The sequence below is a fragment of the Scyliorhinus torazame genome, chromosome 7 (assembly GCF_047496885.1).
Source record: "Scyliorhinus torazame isolate Kashiwa2021f chromosome 7, sScyTor2.1, whole genome shotgun sequence".
NCBI classification, from domain to species: Eukaryota; Metazoa; Chordata; class Chondrichthyes; order Carcharhiniformes; family Scyliorhinidae; genus Scyliorhinus; species Scyliorhinus torazame.
In genome coordinates this window covers 246,979,167-247,000,262 of record NC_092713.1, presented here as the reverse complement: position 1 = coordinate 247,000,262, position 21,096 = coordinate 246,979,167, and the positions used below count along the sequence as shown (strand labels likewise).

At 48.3% G+C, this 21,096-nt stretch overlaps 1 protein-coding gene across 5 annotated transcripts in view; it reads left to right on the top strand.

Annotated features, from left to right (window-relative positions):
- The window catches only part of LOC140426929 (protein phosphatase 3 catalytic subunit alpha-like), a 603,583-nt gene that overhangs the window by 314,971 nt on the left and 267,516 nt on the right, over positions 1-21,096 (top strand). The gene's annotated exons all lie outside the window — the stretch shown is intronic.

Genomic DNA, 21,096 nt, shown 5'->3' with positions numbered 1-21,096 from the left:
TATGGAGGGAAGATCTTATGAGGAAAGGCTGAGGGACTTGAGGCTGTTTTCGTTCGAGAGAAGAAGGTTAAGAGGTGACTTAATTGAGGCATACAAGATGATCAGAGGATTGGATAGGGTGGACAGTGAGAGCCTTTTTCCTCGGATGGTGATGTCTAGCATGAGGGGCCGTAGCTTTAAATTGAGGGGGCGATAGATATAAGACAGATGTCAGAGGTAGGTTCTTTACTCAGAGGGCAGTAAGGGCGTGGAATGCCCTGCATGCAACAATAGTGGACTTGCCAACACTAAGGGCATTCAAATGGTCATTGGATAGACATATGGACGATAAGGGAATAGTGTAGATGGGCTTTCGAGTGGTTTCACATGACGGCGCAACATCGAGTGCCGAAGGGCCTGTACTGCGCTGTAATGTTCTATGTTCTATGTTTTTATGAATGTTCTAGGTCCAGGGGGTAATTGATGGCACACATGTCGCCTGGTGCACATCGGGGCATCAGGGAGCACCCTTCATTAACAGGAAGGGGGTCCACTCCTTGAATTGTCAACTCGTGTGCAATAACCAGCTCCCATCCTGGGACGCTTGGAGATCCCCGACCCCAGGATGACAGCTTGGTTCTTGGGGAATAAGGCGTATCTGCTGAGGTCCTGGCTGCGGAGACCCGATATAATGAGGCCCATGCTGCCACACGTGCTGTCATTGAGCGGTGCATTGGACCCCTCAAAATGCACTTCCGATGCCTGGACCGCTGCACTACATCCATAGAAGGTCTCCTGCTTTGTGGTGGTCTGCTGTGACCGTACAGCCGGGCACAGCAGTGATGCAACATGCTGGAGTAGGAGAAGGAGGGACATGCGGCCTCATCTGAAGAGGAGGGGGACCAGAAGTGGATGGAGGATGAGCCCGCGGAGGACCCACAGGAGGAGCCAGAGGATGGAGAATGTGTTGGGCCAAGGGAGCTGCAAGCCCAACGGATCAGGGAGGCAATCATCCTCACCTGACTGGCATCAGATGAGGCTTTGTACTTCTGCTCTTTCTTCCACCCTACCCCCCAAATCCCTCTTTCTTCCCCTCCCCACCCTTTTCCCTTCTTCCTCCCCCCCCCCCCCCCCCTCCACAATTCCCCCCTCCGCCCAATCCCTCCTTCCTTCCACCCACCCCATTACCCTGTTCCACACTCCAAGGGCGTGTGTAACATCACCCCAGGGTGATAGGCCTATGTCGGCACTGTCAGCGGGTCAATACACAATACAGGAGAGTGATGATAACTTACTGTGAGGAAAGCTCTGGTGCTCCACAGTTTATGCCAAAGTCTGACTCCTATCTTTCTGCTGACCATTCGGTCACACCCATCCTCTGAATGGGGACTGAATCGGGGATGTTTGATCTTGGACCACTGTGTCGGGCGGGTGGGGGTGGGGGGGAAGTGGAAGGCAACAGGGGGTGGGGGTGCAGGCAGGCCAGCTGTGAGATTAAAGTGACAGAGGTTTCACAGGTTTCAGGGGTAACATGTTTCAATCATAAACATTTGACATTTCTATTCCCCCTAGCTACAGTCCGTGCTCCCCACCCCCCAAAGTGCCCCCTTGGTGATCCTCTCTCTTCTTGCTCTTTTGTGGTCTCTTGCTACATCGAGATATGACCCCAGGATGTACATCAGAGCTGGAGGCAGCCTGCTGCTTTCCGCACCATCTGACATTTGATGCCCTTGGTGGACGTCCTATGGAGGGCCTGGAGCCGGAGGGCATCAAACAACTTACCAGTGTCATTGGTATCACCATGCCACCCTGTTCTGCCTGCTGCCCTTGAGATGTGCCAGTGTTAAGAGGAGGGGATTCGGAAGAATCGGAGACCAGGTCCGCTCCTTGGTGGCAGGCACTAGGTTGGCCTCCAGCACTTCCTACTCCCTGACGATGCATGTAGGGCCCTTTAGGGGGCCCATGGGATGGAGGTGCAGCTGAAGTGAGCTCCAGAGGTGTCTGAGTCATCTGGCTCTGTCAGTCCTGGCCACTCCCCATTGTCTGCACCATGGTGTCAACGCCCTCAGCAATGGTCCTCAGTGACTGGGCCATATTTTGCAGTGACTCGGCAATGCCCACCTGCGACTGGGATAATCTCCGCAGCGCCTCGGTCATTCCCATCTGAGAGCGGGACACGTCCGATAGAACCTCATCAAGGTTGGCCTGGTACTGGGTGACATTCCACTGTGAGGCATACGTACTGCCGAGACCCTCAGCCATGGCCGTCACTGACTGCACAACGCCTTCACTAATGGTGCCGATGTCGTGCACTAGGCTTTCCACTGCGGTAGCTTCCCTAGCAGTGTTGGCCTCGGTGCCACTCATTGCCAGTGCCATCACCTGTGCGCGTAACCTCTAGGACTCCTCCAATCGGCTGTGGATCCGCTGGAGTGATGCTGACATCTCCCTCTGAACGTTCAGGTTGGTCCCTATCGTCTCCATCAGCTCCGGTAACCCTGTTCCAGAGGCTCAGTATCAGGCTGAGATGCTGCTGGATCCAGGGATCCAGCAGACCTCCAACTGCTGCCTTGCCTGGGGATTCCTTCCTCCACCAGATGTGCATCATCAGCAGTGTGGTGCTCACCAGATTGTGCCCCTGAAGCCCGACCACTAACATGTCCCACCGAGGTGTGTGTATCTGCGCTGGTGGAGGGTGGGGATAACAGCTGTGCCGCGACTGTAACAGTTGCATCCTCGGAGCTCTCCTCTGAGGTGTTTCCTGGGATGGGCCGGCACCATGGCAGCTGGACCTGCGGGAGAATGGACATGTGGTCAGTGGGAGGGATGGGTCAGTCAGTAAGGCAACCACTAATCACTTTTGGTAGATCCTCCGGGTGGATCCCGGTGGTTCCTCACCTCTGCGGCGTCCGCCAGCCTCCTTGTGGGTGATTTCCCTGTCCTCAGCCACACCAGTCCCCTCCAGGGCCCGCTCCTCGAAGAAGGTGAGGATTCTCAAGTCCGGCACCGCACCGTCAGTATGGGCCCTCTCCCGCCGATTATGGGAGAGATTTTCCTGAGGAGACACAGAGAGGGCATAATTAGCCACATGTGTGGTTCACAGTTGGTGGTGGTGGGTGGAGGGAGGGTGAAGTGAGCTTTAGGGATGGTTGAAGGGGTGGGTGGATGGAGTGCTGAAAGGGGAAGGGGTCGCCTGGGGGGATGCTCCCTTGGGAAATTGGAGGGTGGGATGTTGGTGTCTACTCATTCTGGCTGCCCGGTGTAGGTCGTTGACCTTCTTCTGACACTGGAGTCCAGTCCTCCTGGTCACACTGCCCGAGCTGACTGCTGCCGCCACCTCATCCCAGGCAGCACTGGCTGCCTTGTGGCTCACCCTCTGGACCCTCAGAGGAACAGGACACCGCGTCCAGGAGCTTCCCAGGTTAGCATCGCCGAATCTTGGGCAGGTCTCCTGGGTGCTATTGTTGCGAGCTGCTGGCGAGATCGGTCCTGGCGAATCAGCTGGTGAGCTGGCATTCGGGGCGAGAAGCCTGTGAGGCCTCGTTAAGTGGAACAATTATCGTTGAATAGGGTTGCCAGCCTCATTGCGCCGTGGGCCGGGAAACGCGCGACAATTCCCGCTCGCTAGCACACTTGGAAATTTTTCAGGAAGATAGCGTCCAAAGAAATAGTTCCGTTAAATCGTACCAGTATTATCAAAATCTTAAACCGTAATGGTGACCATGACACCATTATCGATGGTCATGAAAATCCATCTGTATCCCTAATGACCTTTAGGGCAGGACATCTGCCATCCTTACCTAGTCTGGCATTCAGGTGACGCCAAACCCACAGCAAAATTAGGTTGATTCTTACATTCCCTCTGAAATGGCTGAACCAGCCACTCAGTTCAAGAGCAGTTAAGGATAGGCAAAAAATGCTGACCTTGCCAATGATGTCCTCATGCCATAAAATAATAAATTTGTGAAACAATTACAGTGCATACACATGACAACAAAAGTGATCATCTAACACAACTTCAAGCACCTAAATTATTTTCCTTGTGAAATTAACAAGTCTTTCTTCTCTTTTCTTATTACCTCAACATAATGACATAGAACATACAGTGCAGAAGGAGGCCATTCGGCCCATCGAGTCTGCATCGACCCACTTAAGCCCTCACTTCCACCCTATCCTTGTAACCCAATAACCTCTCCTCACCTTTTTGGTCACGAAGGGCAATTTATCATGGCCAATCCACCTAACCTTGCACGTCTTTGGACTGTGGGAGGAAACCAGAGCACCTGGAGGAAACCCACACAGACACAGGGAGAACATGCAGACTCTGCACAGACAGTGACCCAGCGAGGAATCGAACCTGGGACCCAGGAGCTGTGAAGCCACAGTGCTAGCCACTTGTGCTACAGTGTTGCCCGATATCCATGCGGCAGTAGCAGAACTAGAGGCAGGCTGCTCGTACCCCTACTCTTACTGCTCAGATGAGTGAGCCCGACATCCTGTGGAATTTGGAGCTTTTGAGAGCAGCACCAAAGATTACCTCACCTGTCCCTGTGCAGGGACAGATTCAGCCACCTGGACAGGAGCCAGCATCTTGACAGAGAGTGGAAGGAACAAGGCGGGGGGAGAGAATTGGATTGCCTTGAGCAAAGTCTCCACTTCCATGTTCCTTTTCTCTATTTTGCCTCTCATGGCCCACTGGGACTTCCTTGCTGAGAACTGGAGAACACTTTGCTGCACTTCATTGAGGTGTTGAGCGGCCAGCTGAGGCTATCCTTCATCCTATTTAAGCAGGCAGAGTGAGTGTTCAGTCCATTGGTGAGGTCGAGCATGCACTCAGTTGCCTAATGCAGCTGATGTTTCATGCAGGAGCCAGCTCTCCCAGATAGTCCTCTTTGTCAAAGGCACCTGAAACTTAACATTGGTGCCTGAGGCTTAACATTGGTGTGCAGCGGTGCTTGGAGTATCCTGCAAGGATGAGGATTCCCCACTCTGTCCTTGTTTGTAATGAGAGCTTCTGATCACTTGTGATGTGTAACTATAACAACTCGTGCATGTCGTGGAGGCCCCACTAAGGTGCATTTGAGCCGGTGAAGGTTACGCATTAGCCATGTGATGGTGCTTTTGTGTACAATCTCCTCTGAGGAGTATCCATCATTCTCCTGAACCAGTTCCCGCATGATGTTTCAAGGACCTGTAGGAGATGAAAGACATGAATTGGAACTGACAAGGTGAAAGGATTCAAAGTCATCATTGTGCAGATCATCATATTTCAGTAACCACTGACAACATGAATGAGTGTCATATACTATGTGGCTGTCGGTATTTAATATCCAGGTATCTGGGAAACCCTCATCTCTCTATTTCCAATGGCCTTGAAATCCGACACTACTTATCTCAGTGCACCATTCCTCCACGCAGCTAGGCTTTAACTGGTGGGCCACTCCCAATTCCCTGCCTCTCTTTGGTGTTCTGTGCTTTATCCTCCTGCAAGGAGAGAAAGAGCAGAGCTATAAATGTGAAAAATGGAGTGTGTTGAGAGGGTAGATGGTGGGATGGTTGTGTGAAGGTATAAAATGAGTATGAATAATAAAGGCCTTCCCATGTTGGAATTGTTGCTGTATCACTTCTGACAATTATAGAATGGATTTACTTTGTCCCTTCTTGCTTGGGGCCCTGTAACTGCTGAGGCTTGAACAGTCAGGTGTGGGTCATGAATATGCATGCCTGCTCTGTTTGACCAGGAAAACTGGAAGCGGGAATGCTTATGGGCGGCACGGTAGCACAGTGGCTAGCACTGTTGCTTAACAGCACCAGGCACCCGGGTTCGATCCCCGGCTTGGGTCACTGTCTGTGCAGAGTCTATACATTCTCCCCGTGTCTACGTGGGTTTCCTCCGGGTGCTCCGATTTTCTCCCACAAGTCCCGAAGGACATGCTTGTTAGGTGAATTGGACATTCTGAATTCTCTCAGTGTACCCGAACAGGCGCCACAGTGTGGCAACTGGGGGATTTTTACAGTAACTTCATTGCAGTGTTAATGTAAGCCCCCTTGTGACACTAATAAAGATTATTATTAATGCCTTGGTTCAGTTAAAGAGCCACAGCGAATGTTATGTGATGCTTTGGGTTCCTGATTGGTGGTCAGCCTCCTCCCACTGTAGCAAGTCCATAAGTTAAAATTCAGCCCAATGATTCTGAGCATTGATGGGAATCATCAGTACATCACAATGCAATTACCCAGACTCATGAAAACGTAGGGCGACACGGTGGCACAGTGGTTAGCACTGCTGCTTCACAGCGCCAGGGACCCGGATTCAATTCCATCCTAGGGTGACTGTCTGTGTGGAGTTTGCAAGTTCTCCCCGTGTCTGTGTAGGTTTCCTCCAGGTGCTCCGGTTTCCTTCCACAGTCATAAGATCTGCAGGTTAGGTGGATTGGCCATGCTAAATTTACCCTTGTGTGAAAAGGTTAGATAGGATTACAGGGGTATGGAGATGGGGGGAGGGGGGGGGGGGGGGGGAGTGGGCCTGGGTGCTCTTTCACAGGGTCGGTGCAGACTCGATGGGCTGTATGGCATCCTTCTGCACAGTAGGGATTCTATGATATAAACATAATACACGTTAAAATCTGTGAGTGGGGTGACGGGAGAAGGAAGGGAGAATAGGTTGGTGATTCCAATTTGTCAGTCTGCAAATTGGGAAAATATTCCGGGGGCCAATTTTCAGCCCGTGATTGTCTGAGAGAATGGTTACATGGGCTGAAAAGCCAGAGAGAATCAGATAACGCGATTCACTCCGAATAGATCATCGGCTGATTCTCCGCTGTCGAGATTGGCCATTTCGCCTGCAGCCCGGGGATTTCCCGACAGCTTGGGGCTGCCCACAATGGGAAACCCCATTGGCTAGGGGGGGGGAAGTGGGCTCTGAGGGGTAGAGCTTGCAAGCATGGGAGGGGTAGTGCATTGGGGGGGGGGGGGGGAAACCCCTGTGATTCTTCTGTGGTGGGGGGATGGTGGTGGCCATTCAGTATCGGTTTTGATCGGGGCACCCTGTAAAGATGGATTCCAGTCTCTCTCAAGCTGGGTGCAGGCTCTATGAGATCCTGCCAGAGTGATGACATAAGAACTACCCACTCATTATTGAGTGTATCTAAATGCACTTAGTGATTAGAGTGCACTTACCACTCTTTGATGTGGTTAATGTTGGAAATATTGTGGTTTCACCACTTAGAGTTACTCATCTATGAAGGGAGATGAATGAATCAAGGCTGCAGATGATTTGTGGAAGCCGCCAATCATAGCCGATTACTAGAAAGTAATGAAGGGCTTGCAGCTAATGGATTTGAGGGGCCTAAATACAGGTCACAGCTTTTTACCTTCCAGGAATGGGCACATAGATATTCCATGTAAGTGTTACAGCTGTAATTTCTTTCACTGCCCCTGTCCGGACTGCTCTCTAGCTTTCTGACAAGGATCTCTTTTCTGTGGGGGAGGGGGGTTCTCTTTTAGTCCAGTGGTCCCTGTGGGGGTCCCTTTAGTCAGGGGGTCTCTGTCAGGGGGCACCTTTAGTCTGGGGGCTGCAGGGGTCCTCCTGTATGGGGATCCCTAGGGGAGCTCTCTCTATTACAGGGGTCCATGGGAGGAGGTCTCCCTATTACAGGGGTCCACGTGGAGGGTCACCCTATTACTGTGGTCCTGTTATAGGGGTCCCTGAATGGGGCAGGTCACTCCCATACTGTGGGGATGGGGGGGCTGCTTTGTAGTGCGGGGGTGGACGCTGCAGGACTTCGCTATTGGGCTGCCCACTCCAAATGGTGACCCGATAGCAGAATTCTCTTATTAATACTTTGCATTCCACGTCATGCACAAATTTGCATGACAGGGATATGGAATTTCTTATCACCTGTAACGGGTGCAATTCTCCTCCAGCACCAGAACATAGGGCTGGATTCTCTGATTTTGAGGCTATGTCCGGAGGATGTGTCTAGTTTTACAATGAAAAAGTCGGCGCCGGCCCCGCACTGATGCTCCGCCCGGTGGGGAGGGAATAGCAGCCATGCCACGTAAACGTCTGGAGATGTGACGGGTCCGTGGCCCGCATGCGCACGGTGACAACCTGCAGCGGTCACGCCGTACAACATGGCACGGTAGCGTGCAGACCTGGCTGGCCAAATAGTGTCCCCCTGGAAAACCCCTCGCCACCCCACGGACACCCCCCCACTAGTACCCCCAGCCTTCGCCAAAGCCCCCTCGCCAGCAGCACGGCTCCCACATGACTGTGGCTGCGCTGGACATCGTCTGCAGACGCCATGCTGGGTTTACGAAAACTCAGACCACACGTGACCCACGCGGTAGGGAACTCAGCCCATTGAGGGTGGAGCATCGGGGAAGGGCCTCAAAGCGACGAGCTGATGCCGTTTTAACGGTGTGCGCCGTGCACCTCGATGACGCCGAATTGCAGGTGGCTGAGCACCCAAAAAACGGCGCCAGCCCCAATTCGGTTGCAAACTGGGATTCTCGGCCCAATCGGTGAATACGATTTCGGCTTCGGGCAACAGAGAATCCTGCACATAGGACAGGATTCTCTGATTCTGCGGCTATGCCCACAGGAAGGTCGGCGCACCCCTGCACCGATCCTCCGCCTGGTGGGGGGGCTAGCAGCCGCATACCGTAAAGCCCCTGTAACCAGCCTCGCCACCCCCAGACCACCACCCACCAATCCCCAAGCCCCCGCCGAAGCCCCCCTTGCCAGCTGAATGCACCCGCCCGAATGTGGTAGCGCTGGGCACAGTCCGCAGCCGCCACACGAGGTCCCCAAGGTTGTGAGGACTCGTGCCCCACGCCGTCAGGGACTCAGCTCATCGAGGCGGAACACATCCTGAGGCTGTCCCGACGGCGTGTGGCGTACTCCTTGAGTACATCGTTTTTGAGGGTGCGGAGCATCGGAAAAATGGCGCCACCCCTGATTCCAGCATAAAAATGGATACTCCGGCAAATCGCCGAACGCGATTTTGGTGTCACCGAGCGGAGAATCCCACCCATAGTCTCCCAAACATAGAAACTCGCACCTGGTCTGTGCAATTGGAGAGTTACACACCAGTCTTTAGTCTGAACCTGACACTTTGCCAAATTCTGGTGAGATTCTGCTCTTAAAGTTTGATTGGCAAGTTTAAGGATTATTTACATGACTCGTGTAAGAGAATGCAAAAGATATCCATTCTGTCCGTGCCACTTTTATATTGAGGTCTCAAATGTAATTGTTTTTAATAGATGGTGTTAATTTGGAGGAAAATAATACTATCAATTGCTGAATACATTTTTATATGCTGATGAAACAACTAGAAATATTGCTATTGATACCAACAAAATTTAAAAAAAAAAAACTTAGAGTACCCAATTAATTGTTTCCAATTGAGGGAAATTTAGCATGGCCAGTCCACCTACCCTGCACATCTTTGGGTTGTGGGGGCGAAACCCACGCAAACACGGGGGGAATGTGCGAACTCCACACGGACAGTGACCCAGAGCCGGGATCGAACCTGGGACCTCGGCGCCGTGAGGCAACAGTGCTAACCATTACACCACCGTGCTGCCTGATACCAACAAAATTAACATGCACTTCAGTGTGACTGGCTGTGGTTGAGGTGTAAATATCTCTCCAGTCCTATCTCCCAATTGTCAACCCCATAAAATCCATGGGCGGTATTTTCTGCGTCTCCCAGGGCATATTTAGCGGCGGTGGAGGGAGCTCGGAATTTGCCGGCGGGGGATCCGAAGGTCCCACTGCTGTCAACGGGGTTTCCCGTTCCATGCGCCCCCTGCTGCCGGGAAATTTGGGGTGGGGGTCACCGTTGGTGGGGCTGGAAGATACCACCGGCAAAAACAGCTGGAAAATTCCAGCTCATATCTTCTTTAGGAGGTGATGGAAATAATGGGTGGAGTTTTACAGCCAACCCCCAGGAGCAGACTGGGAGGCAAGAGGCGGGATGCCAGTGGGCTGCCCACCCTCACTCAATTAATGGTCAGTTAAGGGCCTCTCCCAACCACTGGTTATATTTTGCCATGCAGGGTATGGGGGAGAAGTTGACCTTGTTATGAGCTGGGATGGGAGCACATCCTATCCAGCCACCTTATGCCCAATGGAAGCCAATCTCTTGTGGTATGACACTCCCGCTCACATTGTGTTACCCAACTCCACATTCCTCATCTGTCCACCCCCCCGCGCGCGCCCCCCCCCCCCCCCCCCCCCCCCACCACCACCCACTGCCCCACCTCTTGCCCACCTCCCTTGCCAGGTCCTGCCAACCTGTGGTGGATTCTTGCTCTGGACCAATTAACAGCACAACAGCCCTAAAATCGGTTCTGGCCACACGGAACTTGGCGCACCCTGTACTTTTAAGATTGGGGGGGGGGGGGGGGGCGGTGCAGTGGTAGGTTGGGCCACCGCCTTTGTGTAAAATTTCACATGTTTATGTAGGTAAACGAGGTTCCACCACACGTCTGAAAATGTTATACAGCTGTGTGGGTGTGCTCCAAGCATGGCCCCAGCCAATGACATTTTTTAGCTGCCCAATTCTGAATCACAGGCTGGAGATAAATTCAGTGTGACAAATCAATTTATTTAATTAATGCACATCGATTTTTCCATGCATTTGGTTTTTAAATGCATCTGATGCAAGTGTTTAATGAGATTTTCTGAGTTTTAAAATTCATCATTATGATTCTTCCACTTCTTGCTTATTTTGCTTCAACCTACTCCTATGTGCTTTTATAACTGAAGAGCGTATGGAGATGAGTTAGTGCTGGGAAACTGGTCAGCAACTTGTGACTGTGAAAGAGCAATCAATTGATATATATATATATATATATTAGTCCCAGGAGTGCCCTCTGGTGGAGATGAATTGACATAGGCTATGTTGTCTGTAATGCCCTGGTCAGGAGCTCTGAAAATAGCTATACTGTAGAGCAAGGAAGCAGCTCTACAGATGGCTGAGGTCTATCAAAAAAAACCCGCGACAAGATCCAGCAGTTATCCAACAACCATGACGTGTGAGGTTTCTTACGCACACTCAAGACCACCCCACTGCTGGCCAAGAGTGGAGAGGTGCTTATCAAGAACAGAGAGGCTGGAAGGAGCACTTTCAAGACTTCCTTCACAGAGACTCTGGGCTGAATTCTCCGCCGTCGGGATTCTCCGTTGTGCCGGCAGTTCGGAGGTTTCCCGAAGGCGTGGGGTGCCCCACCACGGGAAACCCCATTGACCAGCCAGCGAAATGGAGAATCCCGACGGCGTGCCACACGAGAATTCTGGTGCGGCGGGATGGCGAAACCCGCCCTAAGTCTTCAACTCCAGTGTCCACGACTCCATCCCAGCACAATCCCAACCCGGCACAAGGTAGAAAAGGCCATCCGACAGCTAAATAACAACAAAACACCTAGAATGGATGGAATCTCCGCCAAAGTACTAAGATATGGCAGTGAGGTTCGATTGCACGAACACATGACCTAATTTCCCTTATCTGGAAGGAGGTGAACAGGCCAGGAGAACAGGCTGGACCATTATCGTGACCATCTTTTTTTAAAGTATTTTTATTCAAGTTTTTAACATTTGAACATTTACAAAACATTACAACTCAAACTAAAATAAACCCAGCACAAAGCCCCACCCCCACTACCCCGTCCCCCCAAATAACCCCCCCCCCCAAACAGTTGATGGTAACTAGCCCCATCTCTTGTGGAACCCCTCATTTGCCCCTCTTAAGGCAAACTTCACTTTATCTAAATACAGGGACTCCATTAGATCCCCCAGCCACGCCGAGGCACAGGGTGGAGAAGCTGACCTCCACCCCAACAGAACCCATCTACGAGCGATCAGCGCAACGAAGGCTAAAACATCTGATCTTGCTTGCAACTCCAGCAGGTCTGACACCCTGAATATCGCCCCCAGGGGACCAGGCTCCAAATCCATATGCAAGATCGCTGACGTGGTGCTGAAGAACGACCCCCAAAACTTTCCAACTTCGGGCAGGACCAGAACATATGTACATGATTAGCTGGGCCCCTCCCGCTTTGTGACCATCTTCAGGAGAGGTAACAAGTCCAACTGCAGTAACTACAGAGGAATTCTCTGCTGTTGGTCATTGGGAAGGTCATCCCAAGAGTTTCCCTTAATCGCCTTCTCCCTATGGCTGAAGAGCTCCTCCCAGAGTTGCAATGTGGAGGCCTTCTTTGATCTCGCAAAGGCCTTAAATACTGTCAACCATGAGGGATTACGTAGCAACCTTCTTTGCTTCAGCTGCCCCAAAGGCTTTCACCATCCACCACCTGCTCCACGATGCCATGCAAGCCATGATCCTGATCAACGGATCCACCACAGACCCAATTCATGTTTAGAGTAGGGTCAAGCAAGGCCATGTCATCATACCAATGCTCTTTTCAATCTTCCTTGCTGCAATTCTCCACCTCACCCTCCGCAAGCTCCCTGCTGGAGTGGGGCTAAGCTACAGAACAAATAGGAATCTGTTCAAACTCCGCCACCTGCAGACCAGACCCAAAGTCATCCTATCCTCTGTCATTGAACTGCGATGTGAGACGATGCTTGCATCTGCGCATGCTGTAAACCGAGCTCTATGCCATTGTCATCTTCGCTGATACGTTTGAGAGCATGGGCCCTACACTAAACACTCACAAGACAAAGGTCCTCTACCAGCTTGACCCCACTACACAGCAAGTCCTTCCACCCAGTTATCAAAATCCACGACGAGGCCTTGGACAATGTAGACCACTTTCTTTACCTTGGGAGCCTACTGTCAACAAGGGCAGACATCGACTAGGAGGTTTGACATCACCTTCATTGTGCCAGTACAGTCTCTGCACAAGTGTTTGAAGACCAGGACTTCAGATTCAGCTTCAAGCTCATCGTCTGCGGAGCAATAGTGATACCTACCCTCCTCTGTGACTCAGAGACATCGTCTATGTACAGCAGGCACCTCAAAACCTTCGGGAAATACCATCAGCATTGCCTTTGCAGGATCCAGCAAACCAATCACAGGATAGGTGCACCAAAGTCAGTGTAACCATTCAGGCCAAAGTCCCCAGCACCGAAGCAGTGACCACACTCAATCAGCTCCGCTGGGCAGGTCACGTCATCTGCAAGCCTGACACAAGACTCCCAAAACAAGCACTCAACTCAGAGCTTTGATACGGCAAGTGAACCCCAGGAACGCTTCAAGTAGACCCTCAAAACCCCTTTAAAAATGTAACTTTGACACATGGGAATCCCTGGCCCAAGACCACCTAAAGTGGAAAAAATGCAACAAAGAAGCACAATCACCAAAGTGCAAACTATCACTCATTCTTCACTTAAGCAGCAGTCTAAAAATATCAATTCCTTAATGATATGGGTGAGAAGCACATAATGAAGATTTAGCAGATGGAGGAAATGCATCGGAGAAGGAGCTGAATATTTTGAGCTTCACCACCTAGGGCAAGCTAAAGCCAAATGTTGACAGTGAAAGGTGCACAGGTTACCACCCGCTTCTCCAACCACCGTCTGCTTCACTGTGACAGAGACTGTGCAGTGACTGTGTAGTCACCTGAGGACTCATTTTTAGTGTAGAAGCAAGTCTCCCTCGACTCCGAGAAGAAGGAAGGTGTCTGTCACCCTGGTCTGGAGCTCAGAAAAAGCTCGAGCAGTAGTGAGAGCATTCAGAAGAGAGATTTTTATTACAATGTCGACTGTATACAATTCTGGGACCAAAACTACAGTTAACAAACAACAATCCAGACAACCAGCTTTTCATGCCTTATGCTGCTGTGGATCTGAAACCAAGTACGTCCTCAACACCTCTGTTTGAAAACACCTTGAGACAGATAACTTCAGCAGAGGCAATCTCCACTTTCTCTACTTCTTGGCTCCTCAGCAGCCCACACATCTGTTAAGTCTTCATTATGTGTTTCTCACCCATATCACTGAGGAATTGATATTTTTGGACTGCTACTTAACTGAAGAATGAGTGATAGTTTGTACTGTGGTGATTGTGCTTCTGTTGTTGCTTCTCAGCAGCTTGGGTTCTCTATGTTCAGAGATGATAAACAATAGCCTATTATTTGCATAAAATATTATTTGCATAAAATGTACAATTAATACGGCATGTTTCAGATGTTCTGTTCAGATTTGTAATGACCAATCCATGTAGTGTTCACATTTTGTAGAAGGGTTCTCCCTAGATGACTTGGCAACTGTTGCATTCTTTGTCCAGCTGTTCAGTGTAAATTTGGCTTTTCCTTTTCCTCTTTTTATTTTGCTTTCTCAAGATGATTGTACAACCAATTAAATATTCTAATTCATACTTCCCATTTAAACGGGGTGGATATGGCATTCTGGTGAAGTCTTTCCATTTGGGAATCAGAATAAAGCTGTGAAGAGGGAATATTTTTAAAAAAAACTTTCCTTACTTACTATTTCATATATGAAACAGCATTTACATAATTAAAAACAACCAAGTGAATCCCCTTGGGCAACAAAGAAGTATTTCTCTTCGCTTTTTATCACCTCTACATTGAGCTACTGCGGTAGTGCTCGAGTTAGGCTATTGGTTCCCTGATTCTAAAAATGAGGTGCACCTCTGGGCTTTGGAATCTGTCAGGGCCCTGCCAAAGACTGTCTCTCCAGAGTAGGTATTGGCAGCAGTATGTGGGGCACGGGATGGAGGGAGATGCGGGGCGTGGTGGTGTCAAGGGATGAGAAGTGGGAACATCTTGCAAAGAGTTCCATTACTTTTGGGTCCCACCTGCTCTTCTCTATACGCAGTCAGTTGGAAATCACATTCCTGCATTTCATTGAGGCGTTGAGCGACCATGGTGAGGCTTTCAGCCATCCCGTGTAAAGTGGGAGAGAGAGTACATAGAACATAGAACATAGAACAATACTGCGCAGTACAGGCCCTTCGGCCCACGATGTTGCACCGAAACAAAAGCCATCCAACCTACACTATGCCATTATCATCCATATGTTTATCCAATAAACTTTTAAATGCCCTCAATGTTGGCGAGTTCACCACTGTAGCAGGTAGGGCATTCCACGGCCTCACTACTCTTTGCGTAAAGAACCTACCTCTGACCTCTGTCCTATATCTATTACCCCTCAGTTTAAAGTTATGTCCCCTCGTGCCAGCCATATCCATCCGTGGGAGAAGGCTCTCACTGTCCACCCTATCCAACCCCCTGATCATTTTGTATGCCTCTATTAAGTCTCCTCTTAACCTTCTTCTCTCCAACGAAAACAACCTCAAGTCCATCAGCCTTTCCTCATAAGATTTTCCCTCCATACCAGGCAACATCCTGGTAAATCTCCTCTGCACCCGCTCCAAAGCCTCCACGTCCTTCCTATAATGCGGTGACCAGAACTGTACGCAATACTCCAAATGCGGCCGTACCAGAGTTCTGTACAGCTGCAACATGACCTCCCGACTCCGGAACTCAATCCCTCTACCAATAAAGGCCAACACTCCATAGGCCTTCTTCACAACCCTATCAACCTGGGTGGCAACTTTCAGGGATCTATGTACATGGACACCTAGATCCCTCTGCTCATCCACACTTTCAAGAACTTTACCATTAGCCAAATATTCGGCATTCCTGTTATTCCTTCCAAAGTGAATCACCTCACACTTCTCTACATTAAACTCCATTTGCCACCTCTCGGCCCAGCTCTGCAGCTTATCTATATCCCTCTGTAATCTGCTACATCCTTCCACACTATCGACAACACCACCGACTTTAGTATCGTCTGCAAATTTACTCACCCACCCTTCTGCGCCTTCCTCTAGGTCATTGATAAAAATGACAAACAGCAACGGCCCCAGAACAGATCCTTGTGGTACTCCACTTGTGACTGTACTCCATTCTGAACATTTCCCATCAACCACCACCCTCTGTCTTCTTTCAGCTAGCCAATTTCTGATCCACATCTCTAAATCACCCTCAATCCCCAGCCTCCGTATTTTTTGCAATAGCCTACCGTGGGGAACCTTATCAAACGCTTTGTTGAAATCCATATACACCACATCAACTGCTCTACCCTCGTCTACCTGTTCAGTCACCTTATCAAAGAACTCAATAAGGTTTGTGAGGCATGACCTACCCTTCACAAAGCCATGCTGACTATCCCTGATCATATTATTCCTATCTAGATGATTATAAATCTTGTCTCTTATAATCCCCTCCAAGACTTTACCCACTACAGACGTGAGGCTCACCGGCCTATAGTTGCCGGGGTTGTCTCTGCTCCCCTTTTTGAACAAAGGGACCACATTTGCTGTCCTCCAGTCCTCTGGCACTATTCCTGTAGCCAATGATGACATAAAAATCAAAGCCAAAGGTCCAGCAATCTCTTCCCTGGCCTCCCATAGAATCCTAGGATAAATCCCATCAGGTCCCGGGGACTTATCTATTTTCAGCCTGTCCAGAATTGCCAACACCTCTTCCCTACATACCTCAATGCCATCTATTCTATTAGCCTGGGGCTCAGCATTCTCCTCCACAACATTATCTTTTTCCTGAGTGAATACTGACGAAAAATATTCATTTAGTATCTCGCCTATGTCTTCAGACTCCACACACAATTTCCCATCCCTGTCCTTGACTGGTCCTACTCTTTCCCTAGTCATTCGCTTATTCCTGACATACCTATAGAAAGCTTTTGGGTTTTCCTTGATCCTTCCTGCCAAATACTTCTCATGTCCCCTCCTTGCTCGTCTTAGCTCTCTCTTTAGATCCTTCCTCGCTACCTTGTAACTATCCATCGCCCCAACCGAAACTTCACACTTCATCTTCACATAGGCCTCCTTCTTCCTCTTAACAAGAGATTCCACTTCCTTGGTAAACCACGGTTCCCTCGCTCGACGCCTTCCTCGTACGTAGGCCATTGATCAGGGTCAGCATGCACTTAATGGCCTGTTGTGGCAGATTCTCCATGATTGTGGCCACTGTTTTCATGGAGTTAGACGTGAGTGGAAATTGCCTGAGAGGTGATGGCATTCACGTTTGAGACGGGCTCCTCTAATCACTCTCCAAGGTTGCGCATGACCTCAGGAAATGCCAACAGTATTCTGCTGTCGCTTCAGAATCTCTCACTTTGTGGATGACCTTTGAGCTCAGCGCCTGCGTCCAGATGAGCAGAGCTTGAGATGTTCTGTGCCACCTAACCCAGGGATCCTCACTGTTGTACCTATCTCTAGCACCTGTCACTGCTCACATGTGATGTTCACCACGTCATGTGACAGTCTAGTTTCCTGTCTCTTCTGTCATGTGAGAGTACCTTTAAGAAATGGGTGTTTATAAATGGGTGTGTATATAAGTATCTGTAGTGAGAGTACCTTTAAAAAATGGGTGTTTATTACTGCAGTGATGTCAGAGAGTGGGTGGAGCTGGGCTGTCTGTCAGCTTTTTACTTTCGTTTTAGGCTGTTTGCTGCAGGGTGTGTTTTAGTTTCATTTTCAGAGCTGGATAGCTGCAGTCACAGCCAGAAGGTGTATGAATATCTCTCTATAATCTAAAGACTGTAAATCGATCCTGGTGATTTAAAACTAATAACAGTAGTGACTTTAACCTGATGTGCTGCTGGTAAAAGGTGTTTTAAGTCTTATGGATGTTAAAAGGAAAGCTTAAAGGATTACTTAGTGTTGTATTCTTTCGGGGTTGTATTTGAATTAATGGTTGCTAAGATGTTCACTATGTTTTAAAAAGGTTAACTTGAGTTCATAGAATAAACATTGTTTTGCTTTAAAAAATACTTTTCCATTTCTGCTGTACCACACCTGTAGAGTGGGCCGTGTGTTCCCCATACCACAATCTATTAAAAGTTGTGGGTCAGGTGAACTTCATGATACACTTTGGGGTTCTCTAAACCCTGGCCCATAACACTTCCCAGACATCTGAGAATCAGGACTTCAATCGCCATGTCGGCGAAATAGGTTTTCTGCATTCCTTTTTGTTCTAGTTTTAAAAATTCCTGCTTACTTCGCAGCTGAGTACATTTAATTCTCATTTATATTTGCCAATATTGCAATTTTAGATGCTTGTAAAATGTGGTTGTAACATGACGATCAAGATTGGCTAGTTTACTTCATTCCCACTACTGGAATTGAATTACCTGGATATTGAAATTCAGATTGAAAGAACAAGATGGCATTTCCACAGCCATCTAAATTTGAGTTCTCTATTTTGCTATTTAATCATTTATTTGTATAATAGCAAAAAGTAAATGAATATCATTATATTTCAAATGATGAGGGATCAGAACAAAAGGCTTACACATTGTTTCGCCAATCTTCAACTCCTCAGTGTATTACAGGAAATGAAATGAAATGAAAATCGCTTATTGTCACAAGTAGGCTTCAAATGAAGTTACTGTGAAAAGCCACATTCCGGCTCGTATGGGAATTGAACCCGCGCTGCGGGCCTTGGTCTGCTTTACAAGCCAGCTATTTAGCCCACTGTTCTAAACCAGCCTCTAGAACATATCCCTATGTTCTGGTTAAGTTTAAACTGTCTTTGGTAATATCATAGTCTGGTAGCAGCAGAGAGGGAGGCTTTTTGGCTCATTCTGGCCATGGCAGCTCCTCAGCTAGTTCCAGTTCCTTACCCTTTCTCCGTATACTTGCAATTTCTATTTTCTTCAGATAATTATCTAATTACCTTTTGAAATCCACAATTGAATCTGTCACCACCACATTCTCAAGACAAGACAAACCCTAACCATTCACTCCCTAAAACTGTTTTTGCTCATGTCACCTCTGGTTCTTTTGCTCGTCAACTTAAATTAGTGTCCTCTGGTCCTCAACCCATCCACCAGTGTGAACAATTTCTCCCTATTTACTCTGTCAAGACTCCTCATCATTTTGAACACCTCTATCAAATCTCCTCTCAACATTCTCTGATATAAAGAGAACAGCCCCAACTCCTCCAAACTTTAGTTGCTCATTCCTGCAACCATCCTTATGAATCTTTTCTGTACCCTCTCTGGAGCCTTCACACCCTTTCTAAAGTGTATGGCTAGAATTGGACCCACTACTCCAGTTGAGGCCAAACCAGTGCATTATCATGATTCCCCTCCTTTTGTCCTTTATCTTTTTATTTACAAAGTCTGAAATTTCTTATCCTTTATTAACTGCTTTTTCAACCTGGCTTGCCACCTTCAACAATATGTGTACATACACCCTGAGGAGGTCTGTCTCCTCCTGCACCCCCTTTAGAGATGTGTTCTTCAGTTTATGTTGCCTCCTTATTCCTACCAAAATTGAACACTTTCCACTTCTCTGCGTTAAATTTTGTCAGCTGCGTGTTTGCCCTTTGCAGCTGCCTGTCATTGTCCTCTTAAAGTCCATCCAGCTGACCATTCACAACGCCTCCAACTTCTGTGTCATCTGCAGAGCTTAAAATTATGCCCTGTACTCCCAAGCCTCGGTCATTAATTCATTTGATTGAAGTCAAATCCTGAGGGATCAGAATAGGGTAGATAGGTAGAAAGTGGTCAAATTGGTTGAAGGGCCAGAAGCTAGAGGACACAAATCTAATTGGCAAAAGAACCAGGGGTGACATGATGAAGAACCTTTCTTTGGCAGTGTATGACTGGGATCTGGAATGCGCTTCCTGGGTGCGTGGTTGAGGCAGATACAATCGTGGTTTTGAAATGGGATTGGATAATTATCTGAAGACAAATAAAGAATTTCAGGCGTGGGCAGAAAAGGCAGGGCAGTGGAATGAGCTGATTATCTCTTCCAGAGAGCAGGCATGGACACGACAGGTCAGTGGCTCCTTCTGTGCTGTTACCATTCTATTTGATATATTCTATTTGGTGTGTAATCAAGTGCCTTTTGGAAGTCTGGAGACATCACATTAACCTCATTACCCTCATCAACCCTCTCTATTACTTCATCAAAAAACACAAATTTGTTGAACACAATTAGCTTTTAAGAAATCTGTGCTGGCTTTCCTTAATTAACTGACATTTGTTCAAGTGACAGCAAATGTTGTCCCGAGTTATAATTTTTGAAAGCTTAACCTAATTAACCTCTAGTTACTGGGATTTTCTTATACCTTTTTATTACATATGTATAATATATATATATATTATATATTTGTAAAGAGAAATGCAACTGTGTTGACAATCATATAATAGAATCCCTAGAGTGCAGAAGGAGACCATTCGGCCCATCGTGTCTGCATCGACCCTCTGAAAGAGGACCTTACCAAGGACTAATCCCCACCCTATCCCGTAACCTCACCTAGAGGCAATTTAGCATAGCCAATCCACTTAATCTGCACATCTTTGGACTGTGGAAGGAAACCGGAATATCCGGAGGAAACCCACACAGACACAGGAAGAATGCGCAAACCCCACACAGACAGTCACCCGATGTCGGAATCGATGCCGGGTCCCTGCCGCTGTGAGGCAGCAGTGTCACCATGCTGCCCTGCAGGAACAATGTAAAATAGTTAATTTGAATAGTTATAGTACAAATTGATATATTGGCCTAAAGGTTTTACTATACAGCATCTGTTCACAAGCAACAAATAAAAACAGGTGCTATGTGTCCCAATATGGCTTATGGCATGTGCGTTCAGTCACTGTTAAAAATATGCTGCCTGTTATATTTTTTAGAGCACCCTGTGCTCATCACAAGGCTGAAACCCAAGTTAGGGGTTCTGCTTATGGAAATTGGGCATTTGGGCATAATTTTAATCTGCAAAGGTTGACAGGGAGAGGTATGGAGGGGTGATGGTGGCTAAGTGCAAGTGTGAGTAGAAGTTACAACTTCAAAAAATGCCAGCATTCTGGAAATCCAATATGATCCCACTTACTTCCATCTTTAATTGGTGCACGGGAAATGCCAATTGGATGACAAGTCTGATATTTAATTCATTTTTTTTTACGGTATGTGGGCGTTCCTGGCTAGGCCAGTATTTATTTCCCTTGAGAAGGTGATGGTGAGTCTCCTTCTTGAACTGCTGCAGTCCATCTGGTGTAGATAGGGCATTATACAAAGGAACTCTGCTTTTAGAAAGGTAGTTCCTATTTAGAATATATAAAAAATTAGATATATATATATTTTTTAC